Consider the following 22,950-nt stretch of genomic DNA (forward strand, 5'->3'; position numbering starts at 1 on the left):
ACCCTGTGAAACTCCCCCAGCAGTAACTTGGTCGAGTCCCGCGCTACCCCCAGGGAAGGAGATGGTAGAGCCCTGTGACAAGGCCTCAATCTACCCCGCTATCTCCTCGGCTGTGGGCCAGCTTCTCCTACGCTGCGCATGTACCATGGGATTCAGATTAAGCCCAAAAATGTCAGACATGACTTGCTCTTGCCTGTGTGAATGCACCCTCATACAGCTGAGGATTTCTTATGGTGCCTTAGGTTTTCACCCTCCACATTTAGGCTCGAGCCACATGGCAACTATGGCCACAACGCAGGTCACGTGCCAAAGACTGCGGTGCAGCCTTAAATCTTACAATCCAATAAAACTCAATGTCATCACGTCCATTGACCCACGGAAAGCAAACAATCCAACCTTGCTACCTTTGTCATAGCCAAACTTGCCATATAGCCCTTGTGGAGTAATGTTTCCATTGACTGACAACAAGCAGAGGTGGTGAGTAATTAAACACAGGCTATATTAGAAGGTTACATAATATTTTATTAGTCTGTGTACGTTTCTGTGGCACCTATTAATTACACTCAATCCCAGGAGGCAGCATCAAAGCCCAGCACATATTACTGCCGGCATGATTGGGCCCCCCCACATCTTTCGCAGTAGCGTTGGGGACCTGCTGGCATTTCTTCTTGAATGTCATTGTCATGCTGTGTAGAATAATTTGATCTTTCCCCTTTAGTGAAGCAGTTCATGGAGCGGTCAGTGCGTACAATCCTGTCCATAGTCGCCCAGCGGAGCTGCATACACATGACGGGGGCAGTCACATTCCTGCTCCATGGCACTGCCATGTTACTGCCAGGTTCTCACAGCATCCAGCGTGCTGCATGTTGGGTGCCACCTATTCTAGAAGCTTCCCACAGAGCAGCGCCGCAGCTTATTTATACGGCAGTGATTTAACACACAGAGCTGAGAAAAATGAGATCTGACAAGCTGAGAAGACTGTGAGAAGTCAGGGCATGGGGGTGGTGGTGGGCACGCTGCCCGGGTAACGTGTCCTCTATGCCTGATCACATTCAGACTGATGATCTATGACTGTGGTTTCTAATCTATGTCTCTCCACATGTTGCAAAGCTACAACTCCCAGAATGTCATGGGGTCATTGGAAACAGTCAGCAAGCTTATCAACAGATATACCCTTAAGTTCCCGTAATGCAAGGGGGGGAGGGGAGTTAGTTCTTCATATATCAGTTGACTGTATAATACATAGTATAATCATGCAGAATCATGACCGACCTTAGCAATGTGCGACCCGTGTGGCTGCACAGAGCATTGGCCACCAGCTTCAAAAGAAGACACCAAGCAGACTTGGACAGCGTCATGAATCATCCTCCTCCTGGCTCTGGCTCCTCCCCTCTGATGTTCCAAAGTGTCGCTATCAGCTTACTGTATTTATGTTATGAACATGGTTCTGGTATTATATCTATGTTGTGAGATTGATTCATGTTTATTTATGTATTGAGCTTGGTTCTGGTTCTGTAATTATGTACTGAGCTTGGTTCTGGTGCTATATTTATGTTATGAGCTTGGTTCTGGTGCTGTAGTTATGCACTGTCCTTGGTACTGTACTGTATTTATGTATAAGCTTGGTTCTGGGGCTGCATTTATGCTACGGGCTTGGTCCTGGTGCTGCGTTCGAGGTCAGGTGACTGTGGGAGTGACGATCCTCAAGATGCATGCACGGTATGCAGCTCAGGTTATAGCTAGTAAAGGAGAATACATAAATACAGCACCAGCACCAAGCTCTATACACCAATACAGCACCAGAAACATGAGCAGTGCATACATATAGTACCAGAACCAACCTCATAATATAAATACAGCACCAGGACCAAGCTCATAGTATAAATATAGCCCCAGAACCAAGCTTATACATCAATACAGCACCAGTACCAAGGCCAGTGCATAACTACAGCACCAGAATCAAGCTCCGCACATAAATACAGCACCAGTATGCCACTAAAGTATCAGCAAGTGAGGGAGAGCTGAGGTATGCTGGGGCAAGCAGGGTTTGCTACGGCACTTCCATGGAACTACAGTGATGAAGAGAAATCAACGTGTGCCAATCAAAAATCTGACTTTCTTCAACTCATTTTAGTACAATGTGGATAAAAAACTTCAAAAACAGATTGTAAAATTACCGAACAGGAACTGCAAAACGAATGAACTATAAGGAAATTCTCGTTTGCAGCGCTGTTATCATTCAGTTTAAATGCGGGCTAACAGCTGAATGACGAGCGAGAATCGTGAGGTTACATACATAGTAAGGTTGTCACTCGTCATTCAGTTTCAGCCGGCATAAAAATCACCGCCGGCTCGTTCACTTCTCAGTTAAAACACTGATCATACATAGGAATGTGAGACACTGAACGACTAGCGCGCGGAGGCTAGTTCTCGCTGAGAATCGGGCTGCATGAGCACGGGCGACGTCACCAGCTCATCCGCTCGGGCAAACGAGAATTCTGAGATTCTTGTGCGGCGTCCCGTAGGGTGACCCCAGACACATGGGATACGCTGAGGAGCTGGGAGGGCAAGATGCTGGCACTTACCACGCTCCCTCCCGGAGGGACGCACGCAGCCAAAGCCAGGACAGCGCTGGGCCTCTTCCGGACACCCCATGCATGGGGATACCCAATAAACAGTGGGACAGTTGCGGAGTTTGTCACGGGTGACGCCACCATTCTGGCACCCACTGGCATGAACATCAGCGGGGAAATAACTGAGCCGCAGACAGTAGTATAGTATCTCAGGTCCCCAGGAACGGTCAGGGCTTGGAGTAACTTTACTTGAAACTTCAGCAGTACAAGGCACAAATGACACGTTTGGAAAGTGCAGGAATTAGATAAAACCAAGTACCTCCACACGGCAGACCCAGACTTCAGGCCACCTATGTGTGACTAAATAAAGACGCGTACCTCCACTCAGCAGGACCCAGACTTCAGGACGCTGGAGTGTGAACAATGAAAGTAGAGTACCCCCACCTGGCGGTCCCAGACTATAGGATGCGCGGGTGTGAAACAGTTAGGACAGAGTACCTCTGCACTAGGCCTTGGACTTAAACGCTCGCTCGTTGTTCACTCACACTCTCTCTCTTTTGGGGGCTTACTCCTTCTACATAGATCCAGACACTCGGGAAATCGCTCCCCCTCTTCCATGCTTTACTAAATGAGGGCTGAAGGTGCCCTCATGCAGCTGGACCTCCTGACTACAACTCCAGAAGACATGGAACTCCTTTCCCGCTCTTAAGCACTCACATTTATAGACCCTCTCATACCACGTGACAGGATAGAATTGATACATTTGCAGACAGTCAGCTCACACTTTGCAGACATTAACCCATCACACGCTGCAGCTGTGCAATACACATAACAGAATGACAAGATAGTTTTGCACAGTGCATCTACATAAGACATACATGTATGACATTATGGAGGGGGCCAGGAAAGCATGTACTGGCCCAGTACACTTGGCCCGTGTAAAAGGATCATAAGTCACAGCACACCATTCCTCGTCCTCTTCCCCAGTGAGTCACTGAACGCTGCTGCCTCTACGGTGGATGTCGGGAAGCTGTAAGCCACTGAATCAGCAGCGTATGGTCCGGACAGGGACTACAGACATAACAGATTACACGACCCGCTGTCATCATGGCTGAGTCACTGACAGAGTCCTCGTAGTCTGAGTCACTCCGACTGTTTATCTCATGGAGCAGCACTTGTTGTTCGCTCGGTCTGATGACAATCAGGATGACTCTCGTTAAGGGACCTTTCAGACGGTATTGAATCACACCGCAGGACGCAGCCAAATCCGCAGCTATAAATTGGATTTGGTGCAGGATTTACCGCGGTCTGCGGTGTGTTGTGCGGTCTATTCCGGCCCGTGTGAACAGTCCCTAAAGCGGCGGATGCTGCTATACCTGCTACAGTGCAGCAAAGCAGCAAATTTCCACCAGTCGGAACAAAACACACAGCACCACAGATGGGAGGATCGTCCTTTAGGCCTCATGTCCACGGGCAAAAGAAGAATTAAAATCCGCAGCGGATTTTAACTCTTCTCCTGCCCACGGATCCGCATCCTATAGGGATGCATTGACCACCCGCGGGTAGATAAATACCCGAGGATGGTCAATAAAAGTGATTTTTTTAAAAATGGAGCATGAAAAAATCTGGACCATGCTCCATTTTCGTGCGGGTCTCCCGCAGGCTTCTATTGAAGCCTATGGAAGCCGTCCGGATCCGCGGGAGACAAAAATCGGAATTTACTCACCCGCTCCGGTTCTTCCCTTCGCAGCGGCTTCATCTTCTCTGTGTCGCGGCCGGATCTTTTTTCTTCGGGCCGGCGCATGCGCGGGGCACGCAACTGACGTGCCTTGCGCATCCGCCGGGCCGAAGAAAGAAGATCCGGCCACGATGGAGAGAAGATGAAGCCGCGGCGAAGGGAAGATCCGGAGCGGGCGAGAGGTATATTAAATCTTATTTTTATGCCTCATGTCCGCGGGGCAGGAGGGACCCGCTACGGATTCTACATGGAGAATCCGTAGCGGGCCTGATTTTCCCCGTGGACATGAGGCCTTAGGGCGGCTTCGCACGAGTGTAAGCGCGACTTTTTGCACAGTGAAAGTTGCACTATGTTACGCATTTTAGCGCACTACCACTACATTCATCTGTGTAGGACTGATGAAGGTAATATAGTTCTTGTGGTCGGTAGGGTTCTCAGCGGACGGACCTACCACTCAGACACTCATCCCCCCTACAGCCTGAAGCTGTATACCGCTGAGGCCAGCGTATAGCTGCGGTCAATGTAGACAAGATCGTTGGTGAGGACGGGAGTGGCGGTGCTGAACCAGCAGGGCAATGGAGCGCTAAGTATGTCTGAGTTTGTTGTCTTTAACCCTTTCTCCCCCCCCCCTTTTTTTTTTTTATAGAACTTGGAAATCCCCTTTAAGTTGGGGGTATTGTCAGCAGTCATTGGTTACAGTTTCTTCTGATCTCTTTGCCTCCTATCTCTTGCCTTTAAAACTCTGCTTACGAAAATGGTTGCACCCAAATTTGGCACCTTGCAGCTCCCTACACTTTCCATGCCAAGTATTCAGCCTATGAGGTGCAGGTCCTGGACTCCATGACTCCCTGTGTGGCCTACTTGCAGAAGAGGTAAGTTGTGCCTTCTTAGGTACTATCGTTCAAGCATATGTCTTTCTTAGAAGTGGTCCTTCTAAAAGGTCTCACATTGACTTGTAGGAAAGCTGCCTTCTAATTGGTGGCGCTGCTGAGGCGTTGTACCATCTCCTATTTGCATACCAGATTTCCCAGAGGAGCATTGCATGGCCTTTTCAACTGATGACCTTTCTTCTGGTTAGGCCATCAGTAGTTGATGGACAGGGGTCTGCCGCTCAGGACCCCCATCCATGAGCTGATCATCCAGTCCTCTGTCCGGTGCAGCAGGCTGGACATTATCATCAGTGGATAGGAGAGGATGTGGGTGAGGCGGCTGCAATCCCACTAAAATCAATGGAACATAGGATGTCAGGAACAGGAAGTAGAATGGCAGCGCGGCATTCTCCACAAGAAGAAACCATTCCCATCCCAACCTTCCTGAAAAGAAAAGGCTTCATCACCTTAGAGTACTTTCACATCTGCGTTGGGGATTCCATTTTCCTGATCCGTTTGGGGAATCCCCTGGCGAATGGTTCTGTGTTATGATGGAACCGAGCAGCGCCAAATGGACCCCATTGACTATAATAGATCTGTTCGCTTTCCGCGGGTTTTTGAGATAGCAGTTACCTATCCAAGGCGCCTTTTTAGACTACCGGTTCCCCTTCTTATATACTCTCGCCAGCTTTCAGCTTGTTTTTGTACAACCAAGGTGACAGGACTTCAGTGCTGCCCCACATGTACAGGCGATACCCCCTGTGGTCACGCACCCCTAAGGCTGGCTCTACGTGCATGGCGTGATCCCTGATTTCGAACATCTCCTATTTGCATTCATTGCCTTAGGTAACCAAGGGACCTGTGAGCTCACTTAAGGATTAAGCAGAAGGGGCCATTAAGTGTTATTATGTCTTCAGTATCTCCGTATACCCCTGCAGGGCGAGGACTGCGGACTACGTATAAGACCAGTGTACTTTACATAATCCGCTGGCTTGCTGAATGAGTCCTCACCCCCCGAGTTGGGTCTAGGATGCCCCAAGCCAAGGAGACATGCGGGACGCACAAAGAGACGAGGGATTATCATCATATAAATCTCCAAGTACACCGGGATGTTCCAGCAGACGGCGGCACAATAGCGACAATGCTGGCGCCATCCTTATTTGCATTTTTAAGAGCAGTAGAGCAGATGGGAACCAATCGTAAATGTCTGTTCTGGTATTGTCTCCAGGAACTAACAAAACATCTCAGAAGAACATCTAAAGGATTTCCCATTTCACCAGCCTCGGCTAAGACCAATGTGCAGGACTTTACGAGCTAGCGGGAAGAAATGGGATTCATGGGAGCGTAGCAAGGGGGCATTCATAGGCGTAACTGCCGTAGCAGCCAAGGTGGCCCACCTACTAGCGCCGGGGTTTGAGGGTAGCAAACTAGTCAGTTGCCCAGGGCCAGAGACCCCTAAGAACAAACAAAAACCTCCAACTATTATTTGCTTGTGGTTAGTGATGATTTAGGAAATGAATTGCAGTAATATATGGGAACTATATGACGGTATTATGTGTAAAACCAGTGCAGAATAAGAAAAAATGGGTGGAGTGCCCCTGGGGATTTGCAAAGTGGCCTGTAATGGGTGCAGTACTCCAGTGTCAAGCAATATATTGAGAGCAATGTATCCCAAAAGGTGCTGCCAAGTGTAGTAATTTAATAACGAGCAGTCAGGTTTACAGTCATCCTGCCTTTGATCTGATTCATTCGTGGGAGGTTGTGCCATCTACGGTTTTATCCTCCTTGCGGTATTATGTAAGCACTTTTGGTGAAAAATATTTGGATACTGCATATCATCTGGCACCATACAGTGGTATTATGTGGGCTGTGTATGGTAATATTATTATAGCACTATATGGCAATATTTATTGGCACTATATGGCGGCGGGCACGCAGCAAGTGTGAATGAGCTGACTAATTTGTCTTTGGGCTACTCCTGAGGGCTGCACTAAGGGGTCCTCTGGTTTTCATCCCTTAACCCTCTTTTGAAGGATCTGGTCTTCATGGCAGGGAACTTCCAGGTCATATTCCCAGGACTATTGCAATGGCTACTCGACCAATGGATCTAAGGCACCAAAGCATGGGATCCGGCTAGGGCGTAGTGAGTAAAACAGGCTGAGGTTGGGACAGGTGGAGTTCATGCTGTAAACAGGCAGAAGGTAGGAGCAAGTGTTAATCAACCAAATTGTAGTAAGAAAACAGGCCAAGGTCAGGAGAGGCAGAGTTCGGGAAAGCTGGGTATACAGGCAGGGGGCAAAATCAAGAATCAAACAGGATAGAGGAACACCTTCACAGAACCACTAGCAGCCTAAAATATCCCAGGAAGTATCTGGATAGGCAGGGGACTGGAAATCTAGATGCACATGCTGGCCCTTCAAGTTATATACAAATATTATTTCAAGTGGAAATTCTCTTTTCAATTAGTGATGAAAGAGATCCGTGAAGAACTGGCTCCCTCTAGTGGTTCATCACTCCCATTACACCTCCAATAAAGGCAACTGGATTGCTGTACATAGAATTTTTGGTCTTTTTTTGCCTCACATAAGGTTGGGAAATGAGAATGTGTGTCAGCGGGTAAGTAACTGTCAGTGATAGAAAGCAGAGGGGAGTTTTAAAAGGTACATACTCTGATTGGCTCACGATTGGGGTACCACAGGGGGCAGTACTAGAGGGGTCACCGTTACTAGTGGGGTACCATGGGGAACAGTACTGGAGGGGTCACTGTTACTAGTGAAGTACCACAGGGGGCAGTACTGGTGGGGTCAGTGTTACTAGTGGAGTACCACAGGGGGCAGTACTAGAGGGGTCACTTTTACTAGTGGGGTAACACAGAGCCAATACTGGAAGGGTCACCATTGCTAGTGGGGTACCAAAGGGGGCAGTACTGGAGGAGTCACCATTACTAATGTGGTAACACAGGGGCCAATACTAGAAGGGTCACTGTTACTAGTGGGGTTCCACAGGGGGCATTACTGGAGGAGTCACCGTGACTAATGTGGCACCACAGGGGGCAGTACTAGAAGGATCACTGTTACTAGTGGGGTTCCACAGGGGGCATTACTGGAGGGGTCACCGTTACTAGTGGGGTACCAGAGGGGGCAGTACTAGAAGGGTCACTGTTACTAGTGGGGTTCTAGAGGGGGCAGTCCTGGAGGGGTCACTTACTAGAGGGGTGCCACAGGGGGCAGTATTAGAGGGGTCACTGTTACTAGTGGGGTACCACAGGGGACTGAATGGCCAATCCACCCCTGGCAGGTTCTCATGGCACACCGGGGGCCACGCACCCCATTTGGGAATCACTGGTCTAAGGATATCCCACTAAGTGCATTAAAGGTGTCTTCAGGTTCATACTGGAAGTAGTGTGCTTATCACCCCTGGCCAGGATGGATGTGTTGAATGTGATCACTTCGGGGTTCTCACTGCTCACCTGTCAGTTATTTCTGTCTGTCATAAACTCCTGGCCTCTTTCTCCTCAGATGGTCATGTGACCTCCATTCTGACCAGCTCAGATCTACTTGGGGTTATGTGCTCATTTTCTAGTCAGGTCTGCCATGGCGTATGATCGCTATTGGTAGTGATAATCATAGAGATCATAGCTTTTTTAGTTCAAGTCCTTTACAGAGACATAAAAAATAGTGTAAAAAAATATACCTAAAAAATAGCGAAAAAATATTTTTTTAGCGCACTTTCCTGTTTGTATATAAAAAAAAAATTTAAATCCCACATATTTGGTATCCGTAACGACCTGTACAATAAATTGAACACGCTATTTATCCATTACTGCAAAAAACGTAAATAGACCCCCCACCACTAAAAACAGAGGTAAAATTTTCTTATTTTTTCCCCCCAAAAAAACCACGATAAAAGTGATCAAAAAAGTCATATGTTCCCCAAAATACAAATAAACAAAAACTACAGCTCAGAGCTCTGTCCATGAGAAAATAAAAGTTCTGGGACTTAAGATGCAATATAACATTTTTTTTTTCCAAAAACTATTAAAAAATAATAATTTTGGTATTATCGGAATTGTACTGACCTGCAGAAATTCAGTCATTCAGGCTGCATGATTAACGCAGTGAAAAAATTGCACACTTGATGTGTTTCTCTCCCTGCCCTAAAAAAACGTATAAATGTTTTACAATACATTATGTATTCCCAAAAATTGGTACCAATAAAAACGACAATTTGCAAAAAACAGCCTCATACGGCCAGGCTGAAAAATAAAAAAGGTATGGCTTCTGAAAAGTGGAGATCAAAAACCCCCAAAAATTATTGTGTCTCAAAGTCCAAAATAGACCGTCCCTAAGGGGTTAAGGCGCTGTTTGTACGCATAGATCATTATTTCTGTTTGCATATGTGTTATTCTTCATATAATTTTATTATCCAATTTTCAGTCAAATAATGCCAAACCTGTGCAGCGCCTTCCTGCCATACCTGTGGGCGAGCGCCAGACGTAGGCCCATAGTGTAGAAGAGCAGGGCCCGAGAGAGCTCCAGGGGTAGAGAAGACATGGGGAGCTAAGAGGAAGGGCTCACTCACACCAGCGTATTGTATTTTGGCCACTTAATGTAATTTTTGCGCATGTACGGTAAATATGAGTAGTGGCCCAGAGTTAGGGCCCCCACTGCACTTATTTGACTACCTCATTTGGACCGTCTATGTGTCTGTCTGTGCTACTAAACTGTCACCCTGACCTGCTTGGTGTTGCATGTATGACGTGTGTTGAGATAGAGACCTCCATTACTCTACAAATAACGGAAGAACGCCCCGATACATTAGACTGGCGGGCTCATCTTCCTGAACCGTTCAGCACTTAGGACCTGCAGTCTCTGCTCACCGCGAATCTGTTTAAAACCCCTTACTGACGGCCCTATAGTGGTTTTACGTCCTGCTGTTGCAGGACGTGTATGGAGGGAGATAGCGCCGCTATCTCCTTCTATACAGCATGGGCATCAGCTGTTTATTACAGCTGACACCCGTGGGCAATAGGCACAATTGGTTGTTCGGCCGATCACGGCTATTAATCCTTTAAATGCCGCTGTCAATTCTGGCAACGGCATTTAAATCCCCCGAACGATGTTTGGGGGTCCTGTACGGCCCCCTCGCTGTAATATCAGGGGAGCCGTGCAGCTGTCATGGCAGCCGGGGGCCTTCTAAAAGGCCCCAGGGCTGCCTCAGCAGACTGCCTATCAGGCCATCCCCGTGGGGTGGCTCGATAGACTGCCTGTCAAAAAGCAGTATGACGTAATGCTATAGCATTACGTCATACTGCAGGAGCGATCAAAGCATCGTTGGTTGTGGTCCTCTAGGAGGACTAAAAGAAAGGGTAAAAATAAGAACAAAAAAGTTTTAGTAATTATAAAAAAAAAAGTAATAAAAGTTCAAAAAACCACGCTTTTGCCATATTTGCCATAAAAAAATCAAAATAATAAACCACAAATACGTGTTCGGTATTGCTGCGTCCGTAAAAGCGCGATCTATCAAAGTAGTGTATTATTTACCTCGCACGATGAACATGGTAAAAAAAAAAACGAACGCCAGAAATGCACTTTTTTGGTCACCCTATCTCCGAGAAAATGTAATAAAAAGCGATCGAAAAGTCAATTGTATGTAAAAATGGTACCAACGGAAACAACAGGACGTACTGCACAAAATGAGCCCTCACTCAACTATGTCGACGGAAAAATCAAAAAGTTATTGTGCGCAGAAAATGGAGAGAAAAAATAATTTAAAAAAAATTAAATATCTTAAAAAAAAAAACAAGTAGTACAGCAAAAAAAAAAACTGTATAAGTTTGGTATCGTAGTAATCGTACTGACTCATAAATTTATTCTATCAAGTCATTTTTGTTGCAGTTTGTGCGCCGTAGAAACAGGACACACTGAAAGTTGGTGGAATGTCGTTTTTTTTCCCATTTCTCTCCGCTTAGAATTTTTAAAAAGTTTTTCAGTACATTATATGGGACAATAAATAGTATTATTGAAAAATACAACTCGTCCCACAAAAATCAAGTCCTGAGACCGCTACGTCGATGGATAAATAAAGGAGCTACGATTTTTTTAAAGGGAGGAGGAAAAAACGAAAATGGAGGAAAGAAAAAAGCTCTGTCACTAAGGGGTTAAAACAATGCTAATTGAAAATTCTGCAAAGTACAAACTGTTGTTAACCACCCAAGTGTTAAGTAAACTGTTTACCTTTGGTTTACTTTATCAAATGTGGTTTGGACTCTTTATTACATCGCTACCAGAATGCTTTGCTGAAAAGGTACTGGCATTACATCATATTTAAACTACAGGATTCGTTGCCACCATTATTGTACTACCACTAGAGATGAGCGAGCGTACTCGTCCGAGCTTGATGCTCGTTCGAGTATTAGGGTGTTCAAGATGCTCGTTACTAGAGGCGAGCACCACGCGATGTTCGAGTTACTTTCACTTTCATCTCTGAGACATTAGAGCGCTTTTCTGGCCAATAGAAAGACATGGAAGGCATTACAACTTCCTCCTGTGATGTTCCAGCCCTATACCACCCCCCTGCAGTGAGTGGCTGGGGAGATCAGGTGTCACCCGAGTATTTAAATCTGCCCCTCCCGCGGCTCGCCTCAGATGCATTCTGACAGAGATCAGGGACAGTGCTGCTGGTGCCGGAGCTGCTATAGGGAGAGCGTTAGGAGTTATTTTAGGCTTGAAGAACCCCAACAGTCCTTCTTAGGGCCGCATCTAACCGTGTGCAGTACTGTTGAGGCTGCTTTTAGCAGTGTTGCACAATTTTTTTTTTTTGTATATCGGGCGTGCAGACCATAGCCTTCTCAGTCTGCAGTCATTGTACAGAGTATAGGGGCAGTACTGGTGAAGCAGGGATAGTGGGAAAGGTGAAAGAGATATACTGTCTATATAGGCAGTGGGCTTTTTCAAAAAAAATTGGGGAAAAATAGTATATTTGGGCTGCCTGTGACCGTCTTCAGTGTACTGCGTGTCTGCTGGGGGTAGTAGTCCTAATTAATACGCAGCTAAGCGTTACAGCAGGCTTGCGCAAAATTGTTTCCTGGCTCTGCTGTGCCCGTTACATCACCGCCGTCATAGCGCCAGAGGGAAACAGTATACATAATATACGCTGCATACAGTATCTGTCTGCTGTATCAGCTCACCATTTAAACAAATTGAAGCAAAATACTTAAGGCCTACCACTGCCCCTTGGCCACTTAACTGCTTCTGCGCTGTGAATTCCACTAGCTCAGTCATACGCACCTACGTCTCACTACAGGCGTGCGCAAAATTGTTTCCTGGCTCTGCTGTGCGTTCCGTAAGCGAAGTCAGCCTCCAACCACAGGCCAATAAGCGGCACATTTAATTACAGCGTTCTGTTTCTGCTCTACTCGTAATACACCATGTTGAGGGGTACGGGTAGGCCTAGAGGACGTGGATGTGGACGCGGGCGAGGACGCGGAGGCCCAAGTCAGGGTGTGGGCACAGGCCGAGCTCCTGATCCAGGTGTATCGCAGCCGACTGCTGCGGGATTAGGAGAGAGGCAAGTTTCAGGGTTCCCCAGATTCATCTCACAATTAATGGGTCCACGCGGTAGACCTTTATTAGAAAATGAGCAGTGTGAGCAGGTCCTGTCGTGGATGGCAGAAAGTGCATCCAGCAATCTATCGACCACCCAGTCTTCTACGCCGTCCACAGCTGCAACTCTGAATCCTCTGACTGCTGCTCCTCCTTCCTCCCAGCCTCCTCACTCCATGAAAATGACACATTCTGAGGAGCAGGCAGACTCCCAGGAACTGTTCTCGGGCCCCTGCCCAGATTGGGCAGCAATGGTTCCTCTCCCACCAGAGGAATTTATCGTGACCGATGCCCAACCTTTGGAAAGTTCCTGGGGTCCGGGGGATGAGGCTGGGGACTTCCGGCAACTGTCTCAAGAGCTTTCAGTGGGTGAGGAGGACGATGACGATGAGACACAGTTGTCTATCAGTGAGGTAGTAGTAAGGGCAGTAAGTCCGAGGGAGGAGTGCACAGAGGATCAGGAGGAAGAGCAGCAGGATGATGAGGTGACTGACCCCACCTGGTTTGCTAAGCCTACTGAGGGCAGGTCTTCAGAGGGGGAGGCAAGTGCAGCAGCAGGGCAGGTTGGAAGAGGCAGTGCGGTGGCCAGGGGTAGAGGCAGGGCCAGACCGAATAATCCACCAACTGTTTCCCAAAGCACCCCCTCGCGCCATGCCACCATGCAGAGGCCGAGGTGCTCAAAGGTGTGGCAGTTTTTCACTGAGAGTGCAGACGACCGACGAACTGTGGTGTGCAAGGTTTGTCGCGCCAAGATCAGCCGGGGAGCCACCACCACCAGCCTCACCACCACCAGCATGTGCAGGCATATGATGGCCAAGCACCCCACAAGGTGGGACGAAGGCCGCTCACCGCCTCCGTTTTGCACCACTGCCTCTCCCCCTGTGCCCCAACCTGCCACTGAGATCCAACCCCCCTCTCAGGACACAGGCACTACCGTCTCCTGGCCTGCACCCACACCCACGGCGTGGCAGAACAGCGGTGGGCAAGCGTCAGCAGGCCGTGCTGAAACTACTCAGCTTAGGAGAGAAGAGGCACATGGCCCACGAACTGCTGCAGGGTCTGACTGAGCAGACCGACCGCTGGCTTTCGCCGCTGAGCCTCCAACCGGGCATGGTCATGTGTGACAACGGCCGTAACCTGGTGGTGGCTTTGCAGCTCGGCAGCCTCACGCACGTGCCATGCCTGGCCCACGTCTTTAATTTGGTGGTTCAGCGCTTTCTGAAAAGCTACCCACGCTTGTCAGACCTGCTCGGAAAGGTGCGCCGGCTCAGCGCACATTTCCGCAAGTCCAAGACGGACGCTGCCACCCTGCGGACCCTGCAACATCGGTTTAATCTGTCAGTGCACCGACTGCTGTGCGACGTGCCCACACGGTGGAACTCTACGCTCCACATGTTGGCCAGGCTCTATGAGCAGCATAGAGCTATAGTGGAATACCAACTCCAACATGGGCGGCGTAGTGGGAGTCAGCCTCCTCAATTCTTTACAGAAGAGTGGGCCTGGTTGGCAGACATCTGCCAGGTCCTTGGAAACTTTGAGGAGTCTACCCAGATGGTGAGCGGCGATGCTGCAATCATTAGCATCACCATTCCTCTGCTATGCCTCTTGAGAAGTTCCCTGCAACGCATAAAGGCAGACGCTTTGCGCCCGGAAACGGAGGCGGGGGTAGACAGTATGTCGCTGGATAGTCAGAGCACCCTCATGTCTATATCTCAGCGCGTTGAGGAGGAGGAGGGGGAGGAGCATGAGGAGGAGGGGGAAGAGACAGCTTGGCCCACTACTGAGGGTACCCATGCTGCTTGCCTGTCATCCTTTCAGCGTGTATGGCCTGAGGAGGAGGAGGAAGAGGAGGAGGATCCTGAAAGTGATTTTCCTAGTGAGGACAGCCATGTGTTGCGTACAGGTACCCTGGCACACATGGCTGACTTCATGTTAGGATGCCTTTCTCGTGACCCTCGCGTTACACGGATTTTGGCCACTACGGATTACTGGGTGTACACACTGCTCGACCCACGGTATAAGGAGAACCTTTCCACTCTCATACCCGAAGAGGAAAGGGGTTCGAGAGTGATGCTATACCACAGGACCCTGGCGGACAAACTGATGGTAAAATTCCCACCCGACAGCGCTAGTGGCAGAAGGTGCAGTTCCGCGGGCCAGGTAGCAGGGGAGGCGCGGAGATCAGGCAGCATGTACAGCACAGGCAGGGGAACACTCTCCAAGGCCTTTGACAGCTTTATGGCCCCCCAGCAAGACTGTGTCACCGCTCCCCAGTCAAGGCTGAGTCGGTGGGAGCACTGTAAAAGGATGGTGAGGGAGTACGTAGCCGATCGCACGACCGTCCTCCATGACGCCTCTGCCCCCTACAACTACTGGGTGTCGAAGCTGGACACGTGGCCTGAACTTGCGCTGTATGCCCTGGAGGTGCTTGCTTGTCCTGCGGCTAGCGTTTTGTCGAGAGGGTGTTTAGTGCGGCTGGGGGAATCATCACGGATAAGCGTACCCGCCTGTCAACCGACAGTGCCGACAGGCTTACACTCATAAAGATGAACAAAGCCTGAATTTCCCCAGACTTCTCTTCTCCACCAGCGGACAGCAGCGATACCTAAACAATACGTAGGCTGCACCCGCGGATGGAAGCATTGTTCTCTATCACCATCAAAAACGGGGACCTTTTAGCTTCATCAATCTGTGTATTATATTCATCCTCCTCCTCCTGCTCCTCCTCCTGAAACCTGACGTAATCACGCCGAACGGGCAATTTTTCTTAGGGCCACAAGGCTCAGTCATATGACTTTTGTAAACAATGTTTGTACGTTTCAATTCTCATTAAAGCGTTGAAACTTGCACCTGAACCAATTTTTATTTTAACTGGGCTGCCTCCAGGCCTAGTTACAAATTAAGCCACATTAACCAAAGCGATTAATGGGTTTCACCTGCCCTCTTGGTTGGGCATAGGCAATTTTTCTGAGGTACATTGGTACTGTTGGTACACCAATTTTTTGGGGCCCTCGCCTCAGCTGACAGCGTGTGGAGACCGGAAGTGACGTCAGACGCCAGTAGCAGCGCGCAGAGGCACGAGCGGGGGGTCTGAGGGAGACATCGGACCAGCGGAGGAGCCGATACCGGCGCCCGAAGGTGACAGGAGCCGGCAGGAGGAGTGCAGAAGCGGAGCGGGTCTCGGAGCAGCAGCAGGAGGGCAGAGTGACAGGTGGAGTGAGCGGCCGCCGAAGCAGAAGCAGGTGCGGGGGCAGCAAACAGAGACCGGCAGTAGCGGAGGGGACCAGCGGAGGGGACCAGAACGGAGCAGCTGAGACAGGAGGGCAGAGTGAGCTGATAAGTATCTACCTCTACCTCTGTGTGTGTTTGTGAGCTGTGTGTCTTCTGTGTATCTGGTTAATTGTGTCTTCTGAGTGTGTGTATGTGTCTGGGGGTCTAAGTGTTTGTGAGGGGGGGGAAAAAAAAAAAAAAAAAATTTTTGTGAGCGCGTGTCAGCGGGTAAGCGTTTGCGCGAGAGCGGCAGCGAGTGAGCGGTTGCAGCAGCGTGTGAGCAGTTGAGTGGTCGCAGCAGCGGGCAAGGGGTCGCAGCAGCGGGTGCAGCGGGTGAGGGGTCGCAGCAGCGGGTGAGGGGTCGCAGCAGCGGGTGAGGGGTCGCAGCAGCGGGTCAGCGGTCGCAGCAGCGGGTCAGCGGTTGCAGCAGCGGTTGAAGCAGCGGGTGAGCGGTTATAGCAGGGTGTGAGCGGTTGCAGCAGCGGTTGCAGCAGCGGGTCAGCGGTTATAGCAGGGTGTGAGAGGTTGCAGCAGCGGGTCAGTGGTTGCAGCAGCGGGTCAGCGGTTGAGCGGTTGCAGCAGCGCGTGAGCGGAGTGTGAACAAGTCTATCTTCACTACTTCCACAAGTAAATTGTAGATCCCCATTAGGATGAGCTCCATGCCTGGCAATGTCATCCAGTGTGCTACTTGTGCAATGTATGCGGTCCTTGATCAGCCGATCGAGGGTGCATACTGTTGCCCAAGATGCGTGCACGTCGAACATTTAGAAGCCCAAATTCTGGATCTAAATGGGCAACTGGCAACACTGAGAGCCATTGACATCATGGAAAGGAGTTTGGTGCTCACTGAGCAGGCACTCGCTGGGGTAGAGGCGGGGGCGGATGGTAGTACGGAAGTGCAGGGGGAGCAGGCAGTCAGCTGGGTGACAGAAAGAAGGAGGGATAGAGGGAAGAGAACCAGGGAGGCTAGTCCTGAACTGGCACAACCCAACAAATTTGCAAGATTGGCAGATGAGGGGGATGCCATTACAGAGCCAGCACCGCTGCAGCACGACACGTCCTCTGAACGCCAGGGGGATGACTGCTCCAGTGAGACGGGGACGGGGAGCGCAGGGCAGGCTAGACAGGTTCTAGTGGTGGGGGACTCAATTATTAGGGGGACAGAGAGGGCAATCTGCCATAAAGACCGGGATCGTCGAACGGTGTGTTGTCTTCCTGGCGCTCGAGTTCGACACATCGCGGATCGGATTGACAGATTACTGGGAGGGGCTGGTGAGGATCCAGCGGTCATGGTGCACGTTGGCACCAATGAACAAGTTAGAGGTCAATGGAGGGCCCTCAAAAATGATTTCAGGGACTTAGGGTCCAAGCTCAGGGCGAGGACCTCCAGGGTAGTTTTCTCGGAAATACTACCTGTACCTAAAGCCACACTAGAAAGGCAGCAGGACCTTAGGGAGGTAAACAAGTGGCTCCGGAGTTGGTGTAAGAAGGAGGGATTTGGGTTCCTGGAGAACTGGGCTGACTTTGCGGTCGGCTACAGGCTCTACCGAAGGGACGGGCTGCATCTAAATGGGGAGGGTGCAGCTGTGCTGGGGGAAAAGATGGCTAGAAGGCTGGAGGAGTGTTTAAACTAGGGACTGGGGGGGAGGGCAAAATGAGATATAGTGGGGTAGCCAGTGTAATTAGCGATCTGGGTCCAAGCAAAGGGAATGGGGGACGAGCAGGGGGTGGGGTTAGTACAGTTAGAACTGATAGATCAGCCATAAGTACGAATAGCAACAAAACAAATTTAAAAAACAAAAAAAATGATATAAATTGTATGATCACGAATGCACGAAGTCTGATCGGTAAAGTGGGCGAGCTTGAAGCAAGAATGACTGATGAAAGTTATGATATAGTCGGAATTACTGAAACATGGCTTGATGATAAGTGCGATTGGGCGGTGAATTTGCAGGGGTACAATCTCTTCAGAAGAGACCGAAGGAACCAGAAAGGGGGAGGGGTATGTCTGTACGTCAAATCGAACTTGAAGCCGAGGCTACGGGAGGATATAGGGGTAGGAGACGAACAGGTGGAATCTCTGTGGGTAGAAATACAGGGAGGAAAAAATAACAAAATCCTGATAGGGGTCTTCTATCGACCACCAAAAGCAACAGAAGAAACTGAAGACTTACTACTAAGGCAGATAGAAGAGGTGTCAAAACGAAACGAAGTAATTATCATGGGGGACTTTAATTACCCAGATATAACATGGGAGAACGAAACCTGCAAATCTTACAGGGGTGATAAGTTCTTGAGAGTAATTAAAGACAATTACCTGAACCAACTTGTGCAGGAACCAACTAGAGGGAGGGCCATTCTGGACCTAGTACTAACTAACAAACCGGAACGTATAAGGGGGGTGCAGGTTGAGGGGCACTTGGGGAACAGCGACCACAATATAATCAACTTCCAGCTGTCATTCAATAGGAAGCCTTATTAGGGAGAGACAAAGAAACTAAACTTTAGTAAAGCAAAATTTGATGAGCTTAGAACTACTATCGGTAACATTAATTGGGACAACATCCTCAAAAATATCAGTACGGAGGAAAAATGGGAAAAGTTCAAAAGGATCCTAATCGCCTCATGTGAGCAGTTCATTCCCTTTAAAAATAAAAGAAACTCAGCTAAAAGGAAACCAATGTGGCTCGACAAGACGGTACGAGGGGCAATAAACGAAAAGAAGAAAGCGTTCAAACTACTAAAGCAACAAGGCAGCGAAGAAGCGCTAAAATCATACAGGGAAAAAAACAAAATATGCAAAGATACGATCAAAACTGCCAAGGAGGAAGCAGAAAGACGGATCGCAAAAGAGAGCAGAAACAACCCGAAGCTATTTTTCAACTACATAAACAGCAAAAGGATTTGCAGGGAGAGCTCTGGCCCTTTAAAAAACAATGCAGGAGAAATCATTGATGATGACGAAGGGAAAGCAAATCTACTAAACAGCTTCTTCTCAAGTGTGTTCACCAAAGAAAAGGAAATGCCACACGAGATGCAGGGGAATAAAACGAACCCCTCACAAAATATCTCATACCTAACGCAGGAGGAGGTGCGGAAGCGTCTAAAGAAAACTAAAATCGATAAATCACCGGGCCCAGATGGATTACACCCAAGGATACTAAAGGAACTAAGTGACGAGATAGCTAGGCCGCTATACCTAATATTTCTAGACACTATCAAGACCGGAGTAGTACCATTGGACTGGCGCATTGCCAACGTGGTTCCAATTTACAAAAAAGGGAGCAAAAGTGAGCCTGGTAACTACAGGCCGGTAAGTCTCACTTCAGTAACGGGAAAAATTTTCGAGGGGATTCTGAGAGACGCCATCGATGAGTACCTCAAGGAGATTAAGGGAATAACTCCTCACCAGCATGGATTCATGAAGGGTCGCTCATGTCAGACAAATCTGATCAGTTTCTACGATGAAGTAAGCTCTAAGCTGGACCAGGGAGAATCTATTGATCTTGTATATCTGGACTTCTCTAAAGCCTTTGACACCGTGCCACATAATAGGCTAATATACAAAATGAGGCAGCTCGGACTGGGCGAAAACGTGTGTAAGTGGGTAAAAAATTGGCTCAACGAAAGAAAGCAGAGGGTGGTAATAAATGGATCGTACTCTGATTGGACCACAGTCGCTAGTGGGGTGCCACAGGGTTCAGTATTAGGCCCCACTCTGTTCAACATATTTATTAATGACCTGATAGAGGGGCTGCACAGCAAAATATCAATATTTGCAGATGACACAAAATTATACAATATAATTAATGCAACGGAAGACAATGTGCGGCTACAAACGGACCTGGACAAGCTGGGGGCTTGGGCAGAAAAATGGCAAATGAAGTTCAATGTTGAAAAATGTAAGACTATGCACATGGGCAGGAGAAACGGATGTCACAAATACTCACTTAATGGGGTACCACTAGGGAAAAGTGATATGGAAAAGGATCTGGGGGTATTAGTGGATAATAGACTAAACTGGAGTAACCAATGCCAGTCAGCTGCTGCAAAGGCAAATAAAGTCTTGGGGTGCATTAAAAGAGGTATAGGGGGGAGGGACGAGAACATCATCCTTCCATTATATAAGGCACTTGTCAGGCCTCACATGGAATACTGCGTACAATTCTGGACACCGGTGCTCAGGAAAGATGTCATAGTGCTTGAAGGGGTTCAAAGAAGGGCAACTAAACTAATACATGGAATGACGGGACTGGAATACCCAGAGAGGCTGTCCAAATTGGGACTATTTACTCTAGAAAAAAGAAGGTTAAGAGGCGACCAAATAACCATGTATAAGTACATGAGGGGACAACACATGGATCTCTCCCATGATCTGTTTACACCCAGGACCACAAAGGTAACAAGAGGACATCGGCTACGATTAGAGGAAAGTAGGTTTCATCACCAGCACAGAAAGGGGTTCTTTACTGTAAGAGCAGTTAGACTGTGGAACTCTCTACCGGAGGAAGTGGTGATGGCAAAATCGATAGAGGAGTTTAAAAGGGGACTTGATGTCTTTCTGGAGAAGAAGTATATTACAGGATATAAATATTAGGTTAAGTGTCAATCCTGGTATACAGGCAGGTAGGAACTATTAGGGGTTGATCCAGGGAACAGTCTGATTGCCATTAGGGAGTCGGGAAGGAATTTTTCCCCCAAAAGGGCTAATTGGCTTCTGGCCTTGGGGTTTTTTGCCTTCCTCTGGATCAACACAGTAGGATAGACAGGCTGGACTAGATGGACAATGTCTTCATTCGGCCTTACATACTATGTTACTATGTTACAGTGTAATCCTAGTAATTTTTATGGGCTTCGCCTGCACTCATGCTACAGCAAGGTGTGTGGGGTTGGCCTACACTTTTGCTACATAAATGTAACTGGGGCCTTGTCTATACTGCAACTACTGAAATGTGAAAGAGACTGTTATCTCCCTAAACTGCTGCAACGGGAATGTTACTGTGGCCTGTCTTGACTGCTACTACTACTGAAATGGAACTAATACTGTGCTCCCCCTATACTGCTGCTTCGGAATTGTTACTGGGGCCTGTCTTGACTGCTACTACTACTGAAATGGAACTAATACTGTGCTCCCCCTATAATGCTGCTAGTGATATGTTACTGGGGCCTGTCCCTAATGCTACCGCTGAAATGTTACTAATTCTGGGCTCTGCCTATACCGCTGCTAATGCTATGTCACTGGGGTGTGGAAACGGAGGCTTCCCAAAAACATGATGGTGGCGAGGCCATTTCCCACCAACGCGGTTACTGTTAAGGTGCATATAACCACGGACACGTGGAGAGGATACGTAGTGCCTCAAAAACATCCCCCTCCTCCTCCAACAATGAAAACATTCTTGGCAAATACCTTTGCATTGGTCCGTCTGGTGGCAGTCCAAGAATTTCACCTTTACCGACACAACAAGAGAGCCCCTCCACCATCCCCCCGCCACGGCCCACTTAATCCTGGCCACATTCCGAAAACCAACTAAATAAAACCGCGCTACTAGGTCCGCAGTCGCGACCACATTCCCACCAACGCGGTTACTGTTAAGGTACATATTACCAGTCTGACTGGGGCATGCACTGTGGGCCAAAGCACACCTGTATTGTATGTGACGTTAGCTCTGCTGTCCAGGGCACTGCAATGGGATTTATTTATGTACCGCCGGTGGGTTCCAGGGAGCCACCCATGCTGTGGGTCCACAGGGACTTCACATTAGGGATTTGTACCTGCCAGTGTCTATGTATTAAATACCCCGGTCAGACTGGGGCATGCAGTGTGGGCCATAGACCACCTGCATTTAATCGGACGTTACCTCAGCTGTGATGGGCAATGCAATGGGATATAGTTATGTACCGCCGGTGGCTTCCTGGGACCCACCCATGCTGTCGGTCCACACGGAGTTGTAACTGCATGTGTCTACTTATAAAGAACCCCAGTCTGACTGGGGCATGCAGCGTGGGCCGAAGCCCACCTGCATTAAACCTGACGTTACCTCAGCTGTGCTGGGCACTGCAATAGGATTTATTTATGTACCACCGGTGGGTTCCAGGGAGCCAACCATGCTGTGGGTCCACAGGGACTTCACAATAGGGAGTTGTACCTGCCTGTGTCTACTTATAAAGAACCCCATTCTGACTGGGGCATGCAGTGTGGGCCGAAGCCCACCTGCATTAAACCTGATGTTACCTCAGCTGTGATGGGCAATGCAATGGGATACATTTATGTACAGCCGGTGGGTTCCAGGGAGCCACCCATGCTGTGGGTGCACACGGAATTCCCATTGCGGAGTTGTACCTGCCTGTGACTATTTATAAAAAACCCTGGTCTGACTGGGGCATGCAGACACCTTGACAGAATGAATAGTGTGTGGCACATGGGTTCCCCATTGCTATGCCCACGTGTGCAGCTCCTGATGGAGGTGGCATTGTACGAACTAACACCTCGCATATATATTCAGCTTATTATCTGCTATTAGTGTTTCCATTGTGGCTGCTGTATGCTGTGCATTCTGGCTCTGTGTGTCCTGTTGTTCTGTCCCTGGCATGTGAATCCATCCTGTTCTGGTGCGTGGCTCCTAGGATCAGCTAGGGCCCAGATCCGAAGACCGCTGGGCTGCCCTTATTGGGGCAATGTCCCCGCTTAGGTAGGGCCTTGCCATTCCTTCCCTATAGCCAGGGCCAGCAGCTTGAAACCTGTGTGACTTGTGCATGCGTACCTTGTCCTCTCTTTGGTCATGATCGTAACACCCTGTTCCCCAGTTTATTGGGCATCCCCAAGCTGGGGTTGTCTGCAAGAAGCTCAGCGCTGTCCTGGCCCTGGCTGCGTGTGTCTCTCCGGGAGGGAGCGTGGT

The 22,950-nt window shown here is 48.8% G+C and overlaps 1 protein-coding gene across 2 annotated transcripts in view; it reads right to left on the reverse strand.

Moving 5' to 3' along the window:
- PAK1 (p21 (RAC1) activated kinase 1) overlaps positions 1 to 22,950 on the reverse strand; it is a 120,913-nt gene that overhangs the window by 84,903 nt on the left and 13,060 nt on the right. The window contains exon 1 of one of the 2 annotated variants that reach the window (XM_066588266.1): positions 9,259 to 9,332. The exons of the other annotated variant lie outside the window; for it this stretch is intronic. The gene's annotated coding sequence lies outside the window, so the exon portion shown is untranslated. Of the gene's footprint in view, positions 1 to 9,258; positions 9,333 to 22,950 lie in introns of those variants that run through there. 2 annotated transcript variants of the gene reach the window in all.

The sequence above is a fragment of the Eleutherodactylus coqui genome, chromosome 1 (assembly GCF_035609145.1).
Source record: "Eleutherodactylus coqui strain aEleCoq1 chromosome 1, aEleCoq1.hap1, whole genome shotgun sequence".
NCBI lineage: Eukaryota > Metazoa > Chordata > Amphibia > Anura > Eleutherodactylidae > Eleutherodactylus > Eleutherodactylus coqui.